This window comes from Pseudorasbora parva, chromosome 19 (assembly GCF_024679245.1).
Source record: "Pseudorasbora parva isolate DD20220531a chromosome 19, ASM2467924v1, whole genome shotgun sequence".
Lineage (NCBI taxonomy): Eukaryota > Metazoa > Chordata > Actinopteri > Cypriniformes > Gobionidae > Pseudorasbora > Pseudorasbora parva.
This window is the reverse complement of record NC_090190.1, coordinates 26,375,772-26,395,263: the sequence shown is the minus strand read 5'-3', so window position 1 is coordinate 26,395,263 and position 19,492 is coordinate 26,375,772. Positions and strand designations below refer to the sequence as shown.

General features: G+C 39.6%; 1 protein-coding gene and 1 long non-coding RNA gene across 4 annotated transcripts in view; both read left to right on the top strand.

The window, feature by feature from the left end:
• qrfp (pyroglutamylated RFamide peptide) overlaps positions 1-19,492 on the top strand; it is a 97,752-nt gene that overhangs the window by 32,143 nt on the left and 46,117 nt on the right. The window contains exons 1-3 of one of the 3 annotated variants that reach the window (XM_067426454.1): positions 7,920-7,948; positions 8,059-8,176; positions 8,472-8,531. The exons of 1 other annotated variant lie outside the window; for it this stretch is intronic. The gene's annotated coding sequence lies outside the window, so the exon portion shown is untranslated. Of the gene's footprint in view, positions 1-7,919; positions 7,949-8,058; positions 8,177-8,471; positions 8,532-19,492 lie in introns of those variants that run through there. One more of the 3 variants, XM_067426456.1, reaches the window with a different exon arrangement.
• Positions 6,909-7,406, top strand: LOC137047766 (uncharacterized). Its single transcript, XR_010899242.1, has 3 exons — positions 6,909-7,012; positions 7,201-7,271; positions 7,386-7,406. It is a non-coding gene; the product is annotated as an uncharacterized lncRNA (long non-coding RNA).

Below are 19,492 nucleotides of genomic sequence, written 5' to 3'. Positions count from 1 at the left end.
CATGATGTATTGATGAATGCGGTTATGCAGAGAATAGAGGAAAACAAAACACTAGTCACAAATTTGAATTTAAAGAGGATTCGATAAAAGAGAAGCGCTTGATTTTGTTGCCCAGAGAGACGTTGAAGCTTACGCTATTCCTACATCGCATCACTCAGGTCACTCTCTGGTCGCAAGTCGTCTGCCATGAGCTGGTTATTTTTAGGGATGCACCGAAATGAAATTCTTGGCCGAAGCCGAAACCGAATAATAATGAAATGCTTGGCCGAAGACCGAAGGCCGAATACCGAACGCGGTGTTTCGCATTTTTTCCATTTATTTGGCAATTTTTTTTTACCATTACAATAATTAAATAGTAAAAATTTGCTTTTTACTATTTTGTGTTGCTTTTCAGAGAAATAAATCAAATAACAAAAATACAATTTCAAAATATTTATTTAACACTGGATTTTTTTTAACATTCCAGCAGATATTATACAAACTAAGCACAACATAACTTAAAATAAATAATTAGTAAAATAAAAAATATATTTTTATTTGGCCATCTTAGAAGCCCCCCTTCTTGAATAGCCTATGTTAGGCCTATAACTGACTGCTGAAAGAATGTAACTCTGTATGTCTACAACAACTAATGTGCATTGAATAGTGCAAAAAATGTGGATGAACCCACAACAAATAAATAACTGTCTTAGACATAAGCCTACTTAGCCTACTTCTTCAGGAAAAGTGGCAGGTTCTTCTTTATGAAAAGTAGCTTCTCTGCTTTCTCACATGAAAGTCGGTTCCTCTTCTCATCGATGACATGAGCACTAAATTTCAGCACTAAACAGTGCTTCCACACTGCTGACATGTTTGCTGCATAAAGCACGCAGCTCTCACTCTACGTGGGTTACTTTTTGATCGCGTCATTAAAAACGTCATTGTTCGGCCAAAATTATTCGGCCTTTTTACTTATTCGGCCGAATGCCGAAAGTGCTTTTTTTGGCTATTTTCGGCCGAATAATTTCGGTTGCCGAATATTCGGTGCATCCCTAGTTATTTTAGTCAATAAGGTTATAAATATGGATATCTATAGCAGTATCTATATCAATTACTATATTAACTTATTTCACATAGTAATTATAGTACACATATTAAAGCTTTATTTGTTGTGTTCTGAAAATAAATGAACGTCTTATGGGTTTGGAACGACATGAGGGTCATTTTAACAACATACATTTTTGGGTGAACTAAACGTTAAAAATTGACAAAGTTTAATAAATACTGTAATAATGTATTGCTCATTGTTAGTTCATGTTAGTTAACACATTACAATAAAGTCTCATTTGTTAACATTAGTTCAAGTCTTACAACTCACATTACATAAACTTCTTCAACACTTCCGCTTCAGAACTGAACCAGTCCTCATGGGATGAAACAGTCTGCGGCTGAACCTATTCTTCTTGCGTGGTCTTCAAATGCTTTCATGAAGATCTTTCTGTGGAAGAAAAAGAAAATCTTCTTGACCACCCCATTTACATACAGGAATATTAGAAACACGTTTCAATATAATGTTTTTTTCAGTATAACAATATATTCTTATACAGTAACTTACTTTCTATTACAAAATTGTAATATTGTACATCATTTAGATTCATATATGTTGCAGTTACATGAATGCAAATTATAGAAGTTTATATTTTAGCTATATTTTAACTACATTAGAGCAATTTGCAAACTCAAGTTCACTAAAACATTAACTCTTTTAAAGTGAATTGGCACAAAATAGACTATTAATGATGACAAAAGGAACATACCGGTAAACAAATCACATCACATTTATTCTAACTTTTGCTTTTTGTCAGTGTCACACAGCTTTCACTGTCACACACAATCGTTGTATAACGTTATCTATGCAAACCATGAGCTCTAGGGTTTAACTTAGTTACCAAATTACATAGTTACAACTAGAATAGTCGTTTTTTGCATTTGATCATTTAGCAGACGCTTTCATTCAAAGGGACTAACAAATGAGGAGACCAATCATATAGTTTAATAACTTTAGTACAAATATAAGCATTTTTCACTTGTTTTGGCAGATTAAATACTTGTAATTTTTGCACGTGCGCAGCATAATTAGGCTTAACGTTACCTGTACATTACCTAACACTAAGGTGGCACCGACATGATAACACAAACGAACAATTTACAAATCTTTTAGCAAATCTTCCCATTAAATAAGTTATCATTTGCATTGAGAACGACATGACAAACACAAATCTTACCTGGAGCTCGACACTTCGCGGTCCCGCTGGGAGGCAATCATATCACGCAGACAACAAGAACCCGCGATTGATTTCCTCCTGGCCGCGGCGCGTTGACGCATGCGCAGTTTGCGATGACAGAACTAAGGCTATTTTTAAGTGTTTAATTATTATTTTTTAAATATTGCTGATATTACTGTTAACAAAAAGTTTGTATAGGTAGAACATTACGAAACAAAATATATGGGAATATACTGCAATTATATGCAAAATAGCCTATATTAAAGGAAATATAAAGGAATAAAGGAAACTAAAGCCTTTTTTAATATAGCTACTGTCTGCAATGTATGCATATTGACTATATTTATAAAATATGGCTATATTTTAACACATACAATATTAAGTAATTAAGATATAAATAGTATTACATGTAATATCCATTAAGTTGTATCCTTTATTGTGTAGCCTTACTGTATATTGAATTTCCCATATTAATGTGAATGCATACATGTACACACCAGGGATGGAAATTAACTTTTTTGTCCACCGGCCACTGGGGCTGGTGGATTTCAAAATCTACCAGCCACTCCATGTTTTTACCAGCCACTTTCTTGTTTTTAACCGACAATGTGTAACTGCATGTGAAAATTAATACTACAAGCTCTACAATACTTAAGCTGTTTATTTAATCTCAAATCTCAATGAAATACTGAAATTTTTTCACTCTTATACACACACAAACCATGAACTGATATACATTTCATTAAATGAGTAGGGCTCTATGTTCTCTCTTTTTTTTTTTTTTTTACCTGGATGTGGCATTTGGATGATTCTTTTATGGCTTCCAGTTTTAGGTTTTTAGTACCAACAATGAAACTACTAGTTTTGGCATCTTCTGAAGCGTGTTGACGACATACCGAGCAGAACATTGTCAGTAGGGATGCATCGAAATAAAAATTATTGGCTGAAACCGAAGCACTAAAAGAAATTATGCCAATTATCCATTGCATTTATGGCTAATGCTATGACTGAGTAACTTTACTAAAAATCAAGGCATTGCAATTGCATTAATTAATATTAAAGTTTCAAATAATAAATCAATTACAAATTATGCAAATATTTATTTAGCACATTGCAACATCAAACAGTATAAAATAAAATTCAAAGTAAAATGTTTAACTTGATCTCACTCATGTGTACATTAAATAATAATGTACAGGTCTACTAGCCTACAGAAATGTAATAAAGTAATCAAAATGTAAAATAACTGCATATTTAACTGTTTAAATGAAAGATTATTCCTTATTAAACTTACAAAAGCTATTCAATCAAGAGCAGTGAGTGATGTCCTTATCGTTTGTTTGACATTAAACATAGCAGTAAAAGCTACTGCCCCTTTAAGACCTAATAGAGGGATATGCGTCATCTTTCACGACTGTATAAAGTTCACTTAAGGCATATTCAGACTATGTCTGCTAGAATTCTCATCAAGATGAACATGTTGGCATACTTTTTGTGTGAGTTTGTCCGTTTAAGCACAAGACTTGAAAGAGAACTCAATATTTGCGCGCTGTGAGACGGGTGCGCGCTTCCGGATGACAGTGACGGATCTTCTCTCAGTGCGCGCGAGTTATTATGGTTATTATTCGCGTCTTCTGGCCAGGGGCGTAGCACCAAATTTTGGGCCCTGGGTACAAACCATCTTGCTGGGCCCCCGTACCATGTATGTGTATGTATAGAAAACTGACTTCTAAGGCCCCCCCCCTGCCTCGGGCCCTGGTTACTCAGTACCCTTTATCCCCCCAGTCCCACGCCCCTGCTTCTGGCACTACATCCGGGTAATGACGGCGAAAACAACTGGTCATATTCGGACATAAGCCCCGTTTCCACCACAGGAACTTTACCCAGGAACTAGGAACTTTGGGTGGTACTTCGTGTGTTTAGACCGCAGGAACCAGGGTATAAATGAAGTTCCGGGTAAATATTTCCCCCTCCAAACGGCCCTGCTCGCGGGGTAGTACTTTTTCAAAGTTCAGGAACTTTCGAGGGCGGGACTTGGGCGCTGAACATGCTGATTGGTTGAGCTCACGCAGCATTTAGGTTCAACTCGGCATTTTTAAAAGTCTTACACGCCGCGCTCATGTTGACAAGAGAGGAAAGTTAATTTTTCTAAGGGGTTAACTTTTTATTTCGTAAGTTATAAGATAATGAAGATAATGTTGGAGTAATGACACAGCGTATATTGCCCCAGGCAGTTTTTTACTTTAACTGCGCCTGACAGAAGAATTATTATTTTTTCTGAGATGATTATTTAAACAAATAAATAGCTTATAATAACTATCCACTAAATCTTTCAATCGGTACACACAAAAATGATTACTGTCCGCTAGGGCTGTCATTTTTGAAAAAAATCTAATTCGAACGGATATCAAATATCAAGCAAGGCATTCGAATATATTCAATTATCTACAACGCCGTCATCTCCAGCGCCTGGAATGTGTTTACGGATGCCATAGCAACTCTCAACGGCCACCAGGACTTTACGGTTTTATAAAAGCTATTCATTTGTTGTAAAGTGTAATAATCATCTCAGAAAAAATTAATTCTAATGTCAGGCGCAGTTGAAGAAGTTGATTGTTTGCTTACATAGGCTTAGAGACAGTGTCATTATGCCAACATTATCTTCATAACTTCTTATGAAATAAAAAGATTATCCCTCAGAAAAATGTATTTTCCTCTCTTGTCAACATGCTTGGTGCATGAGCGCGACGTGTGCTCTTCAGTGGGGCGCGCGCTGTTATCACATAAGGACGCACACTCAAAAGTAATCCGGTCAGGTCATTTACATGGTGAAATGTTTCGTTTGATCGATTCATGAAAAGATTTATCCACCCATCTCAAAACGATTACAATTTCATTCAGTTTGGGCATTTTTATTACGATTGAGGTGTTTATATGGAGCATTTTCCTTCAGATTGGACTTTTAAACTGATTACAGTGCTCCATGTAAACGCACCGACAGTAAAAAAAAAAAAAAAATTGCGCTACATGGCACTTTAAAAACCGGATAGTTTATTTATAGTTCGATTACGGATATTTCACGTCATCTTCGAATGCATATTCGAATATCGAATAAAAAGTGACAGCCCTTGTCCGTCACTGGCTTGGAGGAACAGTCGCGTGCAGTCCTACATCACCGGAGTAATTTGCCTAATCTTCTCGGAACTTTATCGCGGTCGAAACGCAGACAGCTGCAGGTCTGGGGGGGAGAAAAGTTCCTGTAAAAAAGTTCCTGGTACAAATTGTTCCGGGTAATTTTGGTGGAAACGGGGCTATACATAGTGCGGCCGCACTAGCATTCACTGAACACAGTTTATAGAGGGGAAACAGTGTGCTATTTTTATTTACCCGCCACGGTGGCCGGTAGGTGAAGCGAGTTTACCCGCCACAACGCAAAATCACCCGCATTTGGCTGGTGGCGGGTGCTAATTTCCATCCCTGGTACACACATATAAACACTTTTACAGAATGAGTTACAACACATTTCTACTTCCCATCATGCTTTACTTCTGATTGAAAGGAGGTTAAATGTTAAAATTAATTGTTATTTCATGTGTTTTTGCTCAATTTAATAGAGGGAGATAGGTTGAAATAGTGGAGATAGTGAGGTTGACTTTTGGCCAAAAAACAATAAAACTGTTACTTTTATTAAAAATAATGTCGGTGCACTTTTCAGCAGTTATAGCTCTTTGCTAAATATTTAGGAACATGCCGGTGTGCTTGACTTATATATAAAACTCTTTGTAATTGTTAACATTTTCATAAGTAACTGTATTATAATAGCACTTTTTTTTCTCAGTAACTGTAACGGACTACAGTTCCTTTTATTTTGTTCAATATATGTTTGGGTATATCATCACATGCACATCAAATACAATGACATACATAAATATATTGTCCCATATTTTTCAAATTGAAAGCAGCAATTCCTCATGTATTATTAAATATTGTAATATATTTATCCTGTATATTTTTAATATGCAGTTAAATAATTTAATATATATTTATCATTCACATATATAAGGAAATATTTTCTTTGCGTTAGGGTTACCCATTTTTATTCGTTTTACTTGCTAATTCATTTACTAAAGTAAAATCTCACTGATTTGCAGGGGTTGTATTTAACACAATCCACCATATATATTTTTTACAGTGTAGGACATATATGATTGAACATACAAAAATATTGTACAATTTGTATATGTGGTTTTTGCAGCATATATGATCCTTATAGTTTTCTGTTGGAACATATAAGAATCACACATGTTTTTAGCGAGACTTTTCCATATGGGGTTTCAAGCGCGCGAAAGTTGAAACCTCCGCATTGTTTCCGGAAGTACAGAGAACGGATTGTTGTTTTTTTGTGGTGTTTGGTTGAGATTTGGAATCGATCATTTTCGACAGATTTAATATGGAGAGTAAAAGGAACCTTAGTTTTTCTACTCCACTGAACAAAGGAGGACATGCAGCCTCAAGCTCAAGCCCAGTTACTGTGAATGCCTTGATGAAGCGGCTGATCTCCGGCCAGAATGCTATATCTCGTCTGCTTACTACTTTAATATCTGCACAGCATGAACAGGCTGATCTTCTCAAAGAGGCTCTCCAGCGTCTTTATTCTCTCGAGCAATAGTATGAGCAGCACGGACTAACTTACTGGAAGAGCCTAACAACAACACAGTGAAAAGATTTAAAAGGGCACGTAACGTGAGGTAAGTTCAGTTATTGTTATATAATGTGCCTGTAAACCAAAGTAGGCTTACAATTAACGTTAGCCTAATAACGTTATGTGTTTGTCTCCAGCGGTTACTTTGATGGCCATCTTATTCAAACTTGAAAATATTGTGGTTCTTGCAGATTGTGAATCCGTTTAAACGCATTTTAATTTCAAACTTAACAGGAATCTGTAAGGTGCCTTTGTGTGAAACCCAATTCAGAGAACAGCCCACACAAATACGATCCACAAACTGGGTAAGACTGCTTATTGTATACTGTAAATGTTAGGTTAACCTACTTCTAACGTCATATGGATTTGAAATGCCAAAACTGAATTTCATTAATTATAACTGCAACTTTTCCCCCCAGAATAGTCATCACACAACCTCGCTTTGACCATTTTCCGGAATAATCCGATCTAATATGATTTCCGACCTGTAAGGTTGCCAGAATAATAATCTTACACGGTGTGTTAATAGGCCAGAGGAGAACTGGCACCCCGACTGAGTCTGGTTTCTCCCAAGGTTTATTTTTCTCCATCACGCCCTGATGGAGTTTTGGTTCCTTGCCACTGTCGCCTTTGGCTTGGCTTGCTCAGTTGGGGACACTAAAAATACGATTAAAGTTATTCAACTTATTATACAAATAAAATATATGAATTAGGTCTTATTTAATTCTATAAACTATAATACTGATCTGCCAACATTGTCGCTATATGATAAATTAAAATAAGCTGATAACATCACTGTTCCAGTACGACTGTACAGCCAAATCTAATTTTGTCGCAATATTATCCTGTTTGACACTGTGAAGCTGCTTTGACACAATCGTGATTGTAAAAGCGCTATATAAATAAAGTTGATTGATTGATTGATTTTCCTTTGAAGAATTAAGTACAACTTTTACAGATGTTGACCCTGAATGTGTAAAAGGTAATCTTAAAGATTGTATTATTTTTTATGTAATTTTATATTAATATTTACTATGTGTGCTTTGTTTTGCTTACTTTTATTGGTATTACAATTATATATGATTTATTCAGCAGGTTGCAAGACATATTGAGACACCACGGAGGAAGTATTCTGTGGCTCAGCCTGAAAAGGCCCAAAAAAAGACACACTATGAAGAACATGGCAAAGAACCGTCAAAGAAAGTGAAGGGTAAGTTACGAAACTTGCTAAGCATTTATTTTCTCTTTAGGAGATTGATTTTGTCCATATTGTGATTAAACTTATACATTAAACCCAATACTTTGATCAAATCTGAGTGTGACATAACCATACTCATTAGTGAATAATGCAAATTGCCTGTAAACTGGAGTGAAGAGTTCTGCTCTTGTCATGTGAGCATCTTCCAGCGATTAAGACCTTACTCTTAGAATACATAGTTGCATTATTGTTGCACATGTAAACACAGTCTGTGTTTTAGTGGTTAAATTACTGTCATGTTTTGCAGTTGCTGGAGACCAGGTCCAGGGTTGTACAAGCTAACGCAGAAAGAGACCTGTGAGCAGAGGTGGGTAGAGTAGCCAAAATCTTTACTCAAGTAAAAGTACAAGTACTTACGGAAATATTTACTCAAGTAAAAGTAAAAGTAACAATCGTAATAGTTACTTGAGTAAGAGTAAAAAAGTATTAGATGAAAAAACTACTCAAGTACTTAGTTACTAGTTACTTTCGATCTGATTGATAAGATCCAAAAACCCTGAATTTCAGACTACTTAGAGAGCTTTCACACACCTCCACATATATATATATATATATATATATATATATATATATATGTGTGTGTGTGTGTGTGTGTGTGTGTGTTTAATGGTTAAACAGTGTAAATTAATGGTGTGCTGGGCTAACCACAGCTCTTTTTAAAACATACTTTGTTCTTATATTTTCATAAGTATATGCATTCTTAAAAATAGAGTCCCATTTTTAAATGTATATATACACTGCAGACTGTTGTCTGTCCGGATATGTGTATAAATGCAAGATGTCACATTAGGCTATTCAATTTGTTTCGTTTTTAGCCTGATCCATCAGTACCTATGGCAACGTTTATGCAAACCACAAAATATGTACCAATACGTACATATTGCGACAGTTTCAAAGTGAAATGTCCACTGGGTGGCGCTAAAAGCTTATTTTTTTCCAGAACAGATTTGCGTGAATCTGACATGTTTTGTTACGTTGTGTTTTTAACGTACACCCACACTAAACCTACCCGAAAGTGTTAACAAAAGCAAATGTGACAAAAATAAAATTGTGTCCATGTATTTTTAGCTTGTGTTTAGAACTCGTCTTTGAGCTCTTTTATCATGACTCGTTCTTCACGGGGTTCGTTCTCAAGCTTTTCGCATTGCAAATACAAATCTGTATCAGCTGAGCTATCGAGCAAATCTGGTGAATCAGAAAAGCAGAACATGGAGCTGTGACGCAAAATTCAAAATGTTTTAGTTTACAAACCATAGACTAAAAAAATGCAGTTTTTCTGCCTATAGTGTTCATTTCTGTTGGAATTTCTGCAGTGTGTATTGGTACGTATTTTGTGGTTTGCACAAACATTGCCACAGGTACATTTTGCCAATGAGGTTGCTCGTTTTATGAGGAAAAAAAAGATATGTAAATGTGCAGATGTGAACGTTTGTTTGTGGACGTGTGTTCGGAGGATTCAAACGATTTGTCAATGCTTGCACAAGAGCGCATATAAGGAAAACACTCGGACAGTGTGTGAAATAGTATTACAATAAAGGAAAAGTGCCCATAGTTACCAAATTACCATTAATAGTGTTCAAATATAGGCATCATTGTTACACTTACCACTGCTTTCTCAGGTTGGAGCTGGAATTATTGTATGCTGAGATGTCAGTTCATATTGGTGCACACAGCATGCATTAAATTATGAAACTGTTCTTTTTGACATCTTGGACTGAAAACAGGCTGAACTTGAGGCCACGTACGGTTGATCTGCCGCTCACACACATCTCCCTCTGCTTCGGCCATCATCTTCTGACTAAACGCGTGCTAATTTTATGCGGGTGATGCGTATCCACCTCTCGCGAAGCAGCCTCTCCAACGTTTCGCGAGACTTGCGAACAAGTCATAACTTATTTTAAAATATATAATTAATTATCACCATTGACAGTAGCGGAGGAACGCCACCGAATGTAACTAAGTAAAAGTACAGTTTTTTCACAAGAAATGTACTTGAGTAAAAGTAAAAGTACCCATTTTTAAATATACTCTAAAAGTACAAGTTACCCAAAAAATGTACTCAAGTAAATGTAACGAAGTAAATGTAATTCGTTACTACCCACCTCTGCCTGTGAGAGAACGCAACAGAGCAGATGTCTGATGAAGATGATGTTAATGGAAGGCCAGTGTGTATGGTGAGGTCTCCACCAAACAGAACCACGGTTGTCTGCGCTCTGCCAAGTGCTACGAACCAGGCTAGAGGCTGACCCATGCTACACGTCACATCATCAGTGCATCATTATAATGTATTTTTACAATGCTCTTTGGAAATGTTTCCACTTATATATATTGTTTACTTAGAACATATATTATATGCATTTTTTTTCTTTTATTCCTTTACATCGCCGTCCTTTAAATAGAATTTGCTCACTTTTTTTCCCCCATTTATTTTATAATATATGTTTACAATGCTCTTTGGGAGTTTTTTTTTTTTATACTTATTTTTATTGTTTACTTAGAACATTTATGTATATTATATAACCTTTTTTTAACATTCTGGTTCTAATTTTATAATGTTTACATTTTTGCATTGTCTCATTTTATAATGTTACATTTTAGATACACTGTGTATTTATTTCTTTATATCGCCAACTTTTAAATATGTTGTGTTAATTTTATTTTTCATGCCTTTTTTACCCTTTCATTTTAACTTATGTTTATTTTATATAGTTATATTTATATTGTTTATTTGTTCCTTTTAAATGCCTTTATTTTTGTTTTTTGTTCTTTACATTTTCATCCCTTTTAAATACATTTTGTTCACTTGTTTCTGTTTCTCCATTCTATTCTTGTGCTTGTTTAAAATGCTCTTGGTAATGTTTTATGTACCTTAATAAATATTCCATATTTTCCTAAATTGTTTTTTGTGTGTTTTTTTTCCTTTGGGGAGAGAGGGGGGTGGGGTTTATGGTGTATGAGCAGTATCTGCATAGCTGACCTATAACCAATCAAATCACTAAACTATAAGGCCTAGGGCGGGCTAAGTTTTAAAAGTAACCAATCAAATGACTTTGCTATAAGGCCAAGGGCGGGCTAAGTTTTAAAAGTAACCAATAAAATTACTTTACTGGGTTTTCAATGTGCCCTGTCCTCCAATAGCAGTTTGGGTTTTGGGAGTGGTTTTAAAAGAACAACCAATCCAGTTTGAGTTGAAAGGCCAATAGGGGATGGGAGGCAAAGCTGCTCAGAGGTGTGAAAATGTCTCCTGAAAAAACCTGATGGGATTACTTGCCATGGCAACAAATGGCTGTAGCATGGAAGTATACGGCCACAACATACATCCGATTTGGTATCATTCCGGATGTATACGGATATATACCGATCCATGGAATTTAACCTATCCGGCCAGTATACTCCCGGATTCTTCCGAATTTCAGCAGTGTATACAGGAGTATACGGGTCCGGATACACCTTTTTTCATGCAGTGTTTAGACTCTAAGGCATCATGTACTCAGTTATCGACGACTGGCTCATTCTGGCCAGGTCGTACGATAGGGCGGTTCGGCATCGAGGTGTCGTTCTGGCCCATATGAGGTGCTTGGGGGTGGGGACTCAACACAGTGTTGACGCCCTCCCAAGGGACTACGTTCCTGGGAGTCGTATGAGACTTACAACGAGGCAGGCGCTATGGTCCCTGCACGTATCGAGTCCATACTGGCGGAGGTCTCTGGAGTAGAGCTAGGCCGCAGCCTCACTGTGAAGCAGTTCCAGAGACTGCTGGGTATCATGGCAGTAGCGTCCAGCGTGATTCCGCTCGGCCTGCTCCACATGAGACCCCTACAGTGGTGGCTGAAGACCAAGCCCTTCCGTAGCAGGGTAACGCATACATGCGTTTGTTCGTTCCCTCGTCATATGGAAGAAACCTTGGTTTCTGTCCCTAGGGCTAGTGTTGGGAGCATCATGTTGCCGGAAACCGTTCAACAGATGCATCCTTACTGGCTGCGGCACGGTCATGGAAGGCCGCTTGAGAGGTCCGTGGGGACCCGGCATTCATCCTGGCACATCTACTGCCTGGAAATGCTGGCGGTCTAGAAGGCTCTGAGGAGCTTTCTCCCGGACCTCCGCAGCCACCATGTCCTGATACGATCCGACAGCACTGCCGTGGTATCGTATCTAAATCGTCAGGGGGGTCTGAGATCGTGCCCTCTGTGCAGACTGGCGCATCAGGTCCTCCTGTGGTCCCAAGGGAAACTGTTGTCACTTAGAATCCCTGGGGACCAGTATCAGGGAGCAGACATCCTGTCGAGGCAGGGGCTGAGGCCCGGGGATTGGAGGCATCCGGCTCCATTGGGCCTGGATGCCATGTCACAGACGTGGCCAAGGCTGCGTCTGTACGCATTTCCCCGATCGCTCTGCTCCCGGGAGTTCTGGACCGGGTCCGCCGGGAAGGCATCCGCCTGCTATTGTTAGCACCCCGGTGGCCGTCCAGAGTAGGGTTCTCCGACATCTTAGTTCTGCTAGACGACCTTCCAGGGCGGATTCCTTTGAGAAGGGATCTGCTGACTCAGGCAGGGGGCACGATACCACCCCCAGCCGGAGTTATGGAACCTATGGGTCTGGCCCCTGAGGGGGCACAGCTCATAGAGGAGAGTCTGTCAGCATGCGTCGTTGAGACCCTCAGCTCTAGGGCTCCTTCCCACAGGAGGCTGTACAACCTGAAGTGGAAGGTGTTTCCACTTGGTGTAGGGACCGTGAGGTAAATCCAGTTAACTGCGCAGTGGCTTCAGTACTGGAGTTTCTCCAATATCGGGTCTCTGCCGGGTTACCCCGTCCACACTTAAGGTGTATGTGGCAGCGATAGGGGCTTTCCACACACCGTTAGGTGAGGGACCTCTGGGGAGGCACCATTGGTTGTACGACTCCTCCGAGGACGGAGGATGAGGCCTGTGGCTCATTCCAGGATCCCATCTTGGGATCTGGCAGTAGTGCTTGAAGGGTTGGCTGAGGCCCCTTTCGAGCCACTGGAGCTGGCCGAGGCCAAGAACCTCCCGCTTAAGATTGCCTTTCTCCTTGCCATCACTTCTCTGAGGAGAGTGGGGGACGTCCAGGCATTGGCATTCACGCCAAATTGTTTGGAGTTGCCCCGGGCGGAGTGAAGGAAATCTTGCGTCCGACCACCGGCTACCAAAGTGCCATCTAACATGGTAGGGTCGGTGGTTCTCCAGGCATTCCATCCTCCGCCTCATGTGACGGCAGATGTGGGCAGGCTTCACCTCCTCTGCCCGGTTCGGGCATTGAAGGTCTATCGGGAGAGGTCTGCCCAGTGGAAGAAGTCAGACCATTAGACTTTACAGTCTGCACCTCCCGGCGACGCCAGGCGCCAGGGTGCTCGCCTCCTGAGTATGCACTTCGGTCCATACCAAGGGGCTCAAGATAGGCGAGGACTAGTGGGTACTCGTTCCCCGATGTGTCATCTACGATGACGCAGTGCGAGTTCCCTCGATAAAGGGAACGTCTTGGGTTATGCATATAACCCATGTTCCCTGAGAGGGAATGAGACACTGCGTCTCGTAGCCCCGCCTATCGACAGAGCGTCCCGCTTCATCGCAGTATCTGTGTATGCTTGTGCCGGCGTCCCTTTATACCTCCGGGTATGCCGTCACTCGTTACGTCATGACGCAACACCAATCAAGATTGGGCTTTTTCAAATGATTTCAGTAGCGTCACTCCGAGGGCGTTCCCCGATGTGTCATCTACGATGACGCAGTGTCTCGTTCCCTCTCAGGGAACATGGGTTATATGCATAACCCGAGACGTTTTTGACCATTCCCTCCTCTTATTGCTATAATAATGCCAGTGTGAACATCCTTACAGAGATCATTATTATCAATCATGTTATCATTCACTAACATTTCACTTCTCAACAGGTTGGGATGACCAAAATCTTATTTTATGATTTGAGTATTTTTAATATTTTTTAAGATGTAATTTTATAATTATAATATAGATTTTTAGTTGTATCTTGTTTTTAAAAATAAGCAAAAACAATATGACAAAAACAGTTCTTTATTTTTCAGCTTCATTAGGTCTATTTAACAATAGCAAGTCAAGAAAGAAATTAAATAATCAAATATAACACTACTTACTTACTCTATAATTTAACTATACACTGATTCTAAATAAATATATTTAGTTATTTAGCCAAATGTGGTGGTTTTCTATTTTTCATTGTTTGCTTAACATTAATCACAGAATATTAGGTCTGGCTTAAGACCTGCACTGATCTAATTACCTCAGCTGTACACGTTCACTAAAGACATCTCCGACTGTGTTTAGCTGAATACTCGCCAGACCGTGCATTTATACATATTTTTGACCATTCAAACCCAAATAATAAGCCGCGAAAGAACTGAAGGGCGATCGCATGTTTGTTATCTGAAAGGCGTGCGCGCGCGCTTCAGGTCAAAGTCCGGCAGCACGAGCACGTCCGGCGCCGCGCTTTTTCTTCTCATGCGCGCATATTTCTGTTGCTTTCTTTATCATGCGTTGCGCGTATGTATTTAAAGGGGGGGTGAAACACTCAGTTTCAGTCAGTGTCATGTCAATCTTGAGTACCTATAGAGTAGCATTGCATCCTGCATATCTCCGAAAAGTCTTTATTTTTTTTATAATTATATAAGAAAGATGCGCTGTTCCGAGTCTTTCCGAAAAAAGCCGAGCGGGTGGGGGCGTATCGTGTGAGCGGAGCTAAATAATGACGTGTGTGCGCTGCTGCTATTGTGTTGAGTCGAGTGCGTCGTAAAGCTGTGTCATCCCTAACAGCGGGAAAAAACTTTATTCAAAATAAAAATATGGCTTTTAATCAGATACAGTCATACATCTATGATCCGGAATCAGACCCAGAGACTGAAGTTGAACAGGAGCAGCAGCAAAAACAACTAGAGCAGGACGTCTCTATGTGGTACAAGTTATACACTAACTATATAATATGCTTAGCGGCTTGTGTTATTTACATATTTATACTTGAATTATATCGTCGTATTTTTGTCTTTGAAGGTGTACATGTGGGAAGTGCAGTTGTGCACGTGTGTGTGTGTGTTTACGCGTGGTTTGTGTAGACAATTGTAACGTTATTAAGCGGACTCGTTTTGCACTGCAGGCTAAGTTAGTGTTTACATAGAAAGACATGGAATAGTAGCGCATTTGAATGAAGAAGCGCGCTTATTTAGTTCAACATATTTCCCCACTCTTTGTGTATTGTTGTTTGGAGTGCTTTTACAATACACAAACATAAAGTTACACATATAGTGGCCAGCTAAACAAATGTACACGCACTACACATCGCATGCTCCATTGATCAATTAACTATACGTGATCATGTTTGGGCTACTTGATGAGCATAGGCAAAAACACAGACATTTGAAGCAGTCTCACTCACCGCCTGCGGTTCTAACGTTGGGACCTTTATCGTTGGGACTGCTCCATCCTTCAGCATTAGGCGATCGGGAAAATCCGGCGTCGAACTGGGCCTTGTTTATGAAACAGTCGGCACCGAAATGCAGCAAACAGATATAAACATTCGCGCAACTCAGTTGCTGATCCGGAAAAGCAAATTACATCCACTGTTGCCTTAACGCAGGGTTTTTGGGGAATCTGTGCAGGACTGTCTTGGTCTGGCAACCAAAAACGCACTTTTTTGGTGACATTGTAATTGTGCACATAACCTGTGCAGCGCATCCTACAAACCAGCGCTTTGATGGGCGTAGCCTCTCTCTCTCTCTCTCTCTCTCTCTCTCTCTCTCTCTCTCTCTCTCTCTCTCTCTCTCTCTCTCTCTCTCTCTCTCTCTCTCTCTCTCTCTCTCTCTCTCTCTCTCTCTCTCTCTCTCTCTCTCTCTCTCTCTCTCTCTCTCTCTCTCTCTCTCTCTCTCTCTCTCGCTCTCTCGCTCTCTCGCTCTTCCGGTAGAATTGTCCGTAAGGCCCATACAAGGAAATTCCGCCCCCATTAACGTCAAAGGGGACGCATGATCGCAAAAAACTTGCCGAAACTTATGACTAACCGGAAGTAGTATTTTTGACAAAGAAATACTTCCATCAAACGTCCACCTTAACTTTTGAAACTTTGTCCATGTTTAGTATGGGAATCCAAGTCTTTAACAGAGTAAAAAGATCACCCCCCCTTTAACTTCCAATGTTTATTGAACGGCTAAAGCAGAGCTTGGCACACACGTCCTGACTCCTGCTGTCACACATCCACGCACATTAAGAAACAGCTCATATTAGCGCTGTCCTCCTTGAAGTACCGGTACTAATAAAAGTCCATATCGTACCGTTTGTAATAGCAGGGTATCGCAATACTTTTCTAGTACCGGTATATCGTGCAACACTACCCCACTGCTTAAGAAACCCTCTCTGAATCCAGCACTTTTAGAAAACTACAGACCGGTATCCCTTCTGCCATTCATTGCAAAGACACTTGAGCGAGTTGTGTTCAATCAACTCTCTATGTTTCTTGAACAGAACAACCTCCTGGACAACAACCAATCTGGCTTCAAAAGCGGCCATTCGACTGAGACTGCCTTGCTCTCGGTAACTGAGGCACTGAGACTGGCAAAAGCAGCTTCCAAATCCTCAGTGCTCACCCTGCTGGATCTGTCTGCTGTTTTTGACACAGTTAACCACCAGATCCTGTCAACACTTAAGAAGACGGGGATCTCAGGAACTGCTCTCCAGTGGCTCAGGTCTTACCTTTCTGGTAGGTCCTACAGGGTGTCATGGAGAGGTGAAGTGTCTAAGTCACATCATCTAGCTACTGGGGTTCCCCAGGGCTCAGTGCTTGGACCACTTCTCGTCTCCATCTACATGTCATCATTAGGTTCTGTCATTCAGAAACACGGCTTCTCCTATCACTGCTATGCTGATGACACTCAACTCTACTTCTCATTTCAACCAGATGATCCTACAGTCAGTGTTCGTATCGCTGCCTGTCTGACAGACATTTCTGAATGGATGAAGGAGCATCACCTTCAACTCAATCTTGCAAAGACAGAATTACTTGTTTTCTCAACCAACCCAGCACTTCATCAAAATTTCTCCATTCAGCTTGGTTCATCAACCATAACTCCATCCAGGACAGCCAGGAACCTTGGAGTTGTGATTGATGACCAGTTAAACTTCACTGACCACATTACTGCAACAGCCCGGTCCTGCAGATTTGCTTTATACAACATTAGAAAGATTAGACCCTTCCTATCAGAAGTATATGTTCTCTCCAGACTGGACTATTGTAATGTTCTTCTGGCAGGGCTTCAAGCATGCACTATCAAACCCTTGCAGCTGATCCAGAATGCAGCGGCGAGAGTGGTCTTTAATGAGCCGAAGAGAGCGTATACGCCTCTCTTCATCAGACTGCACTGATTGCCAATGGCTGCTCGCTTCAAATTCAAGGCACTAGTTCTCGCCTACAAAACAACCACTGGCTCTGCACCAGTATACCTAAATTGTACTCGCTTGTTCAGACTTACACACCCTCCAGAAGCTTGCATTCTGTGAGTGAGCGTCGCCTCATGGTTCCATCCCAAAGAGGCATGAAATCACTCTCACAGACATTTTCTTGGACCGTTCCCACCTGGTGGAATGACCTGCCGATCTCAATTCGAGCTGCCGAGTCTGTAGCCATTTTTAAAAAACATCTTAAGACACATCTTTTCCAATTGCACCTGACCAATAAAGAATAGCACTTTACTATCCATTACATTTTGTTTGTTTGTCCAAAAAAAATAAAAAAATGGTGTACTGTGCTAATTAACTGAGACTTCTTACAGCTCTTACAGGTTGGTGGCCTTGTTTGTTTAATATAAAACATTCTGTGTTATAAATTTGCAGATTAACTGGATGTATTAACATACATAATGTGCAGAATACTCTTATCATTACTACAAATACTTAACCCTAAATAAACATAACACTGACTGTAATCACGCTACTGGACAACATTAATTCTAATTATTACTTCAAAATGTGTAGCTGTGTTATGGCAGATCTGTGAGTCCATTCTTCATTATCAACTATTGTAATTAAAATTGTATTGTCATGTCTTATGCTGTTGAATTTTACTTACTTACTTCATGCTTTGTCGTGTAATTTGGGGTATTTCTCCAAACATTATTACACTTACAGTGTAGTTGTTTAGAATGTACATTCTCTTTGTGCTTGCACTTTTATTCATATAGGCATGAATATAGTATTCTATAGAATTCAATTTTTTTCTATGTTCAGTACTGAAAATCTGTCAATTTAAAAATAAATAATTGATTGTTTAAGAACAGAAAAGTTGTAATAACCTCTCCATTCAAAAGATTGTGAGGCTTCAATGTAACTAAGTCTTTGTGTCTAAGAGACATCTGTTTGCAGCTGTTTGCATTTTTTTGGACAGCAACAACCATTTCACGGCCATTCTTTTCCTATAGTTCTTCTGGCTGTATTTACAAAGACAAGCTGTGATTCTCTATTATGGTTTTACAATACTGTAATGTACAATTTAAGACAAATATAATAATTATGTGTATTGTACATTTTGCATACTTCCTTGTACATTAAGTAGTGTTGTCTCCAAAGTAGCTGCAACATCCTTGCCCTTATGAGTGCAAGTATCAGGTCCAGTATCTCTTATAGTAATCAGGGAGGACAAGTCTACCTTCTCAATGCTGGGCATTTTGGATTTTGTTCCACTTCTATTTGCTGTATTGCCATTGTCACGCTTTTTAGGCTTCCCTGGTTGCTGCTTTTTAGGAGCAGATGTAGCCTCACCAAGCTTTGAAGCTGTAGGTTTCTCTTTTATATCAGTTTCTGTGACTGCAACAGTGGAGATATTAATGCTTGATACTAGATCTATTTCAGTCTTGCCATGACTTTTGGTCTTCCTTGGCTGCTTTTTTTAGGGCCTGGTATTTGTGGTGGGACAGAATAAAACTTGGACTTTCACAGCTTAGAAGAACCAGTCTTTTCCTATTTTTTGGCCCATGATTCCTCTGCAAAACTATGTCCTTTAAATGCAAGTTTTTTTTTAGAAGTTTTTGAGAAAACTCATGCTGGAATATGTGTTCTATGTACCTTCCTTGTAGAGAAGTGTACATTTTACGGACAAAGTTGCCTGGTCGCAGTCTATGTGCCTTCATTAGCATGTGTTGCTTGATGACAGAAAACCATTCTTCTACATCGCAGTTTGTTTCTCGTGCCTTTGGGTTCTCTTATCTTTGTCCTCCATCCTCTGCTGATGGATAGTCACTGTCG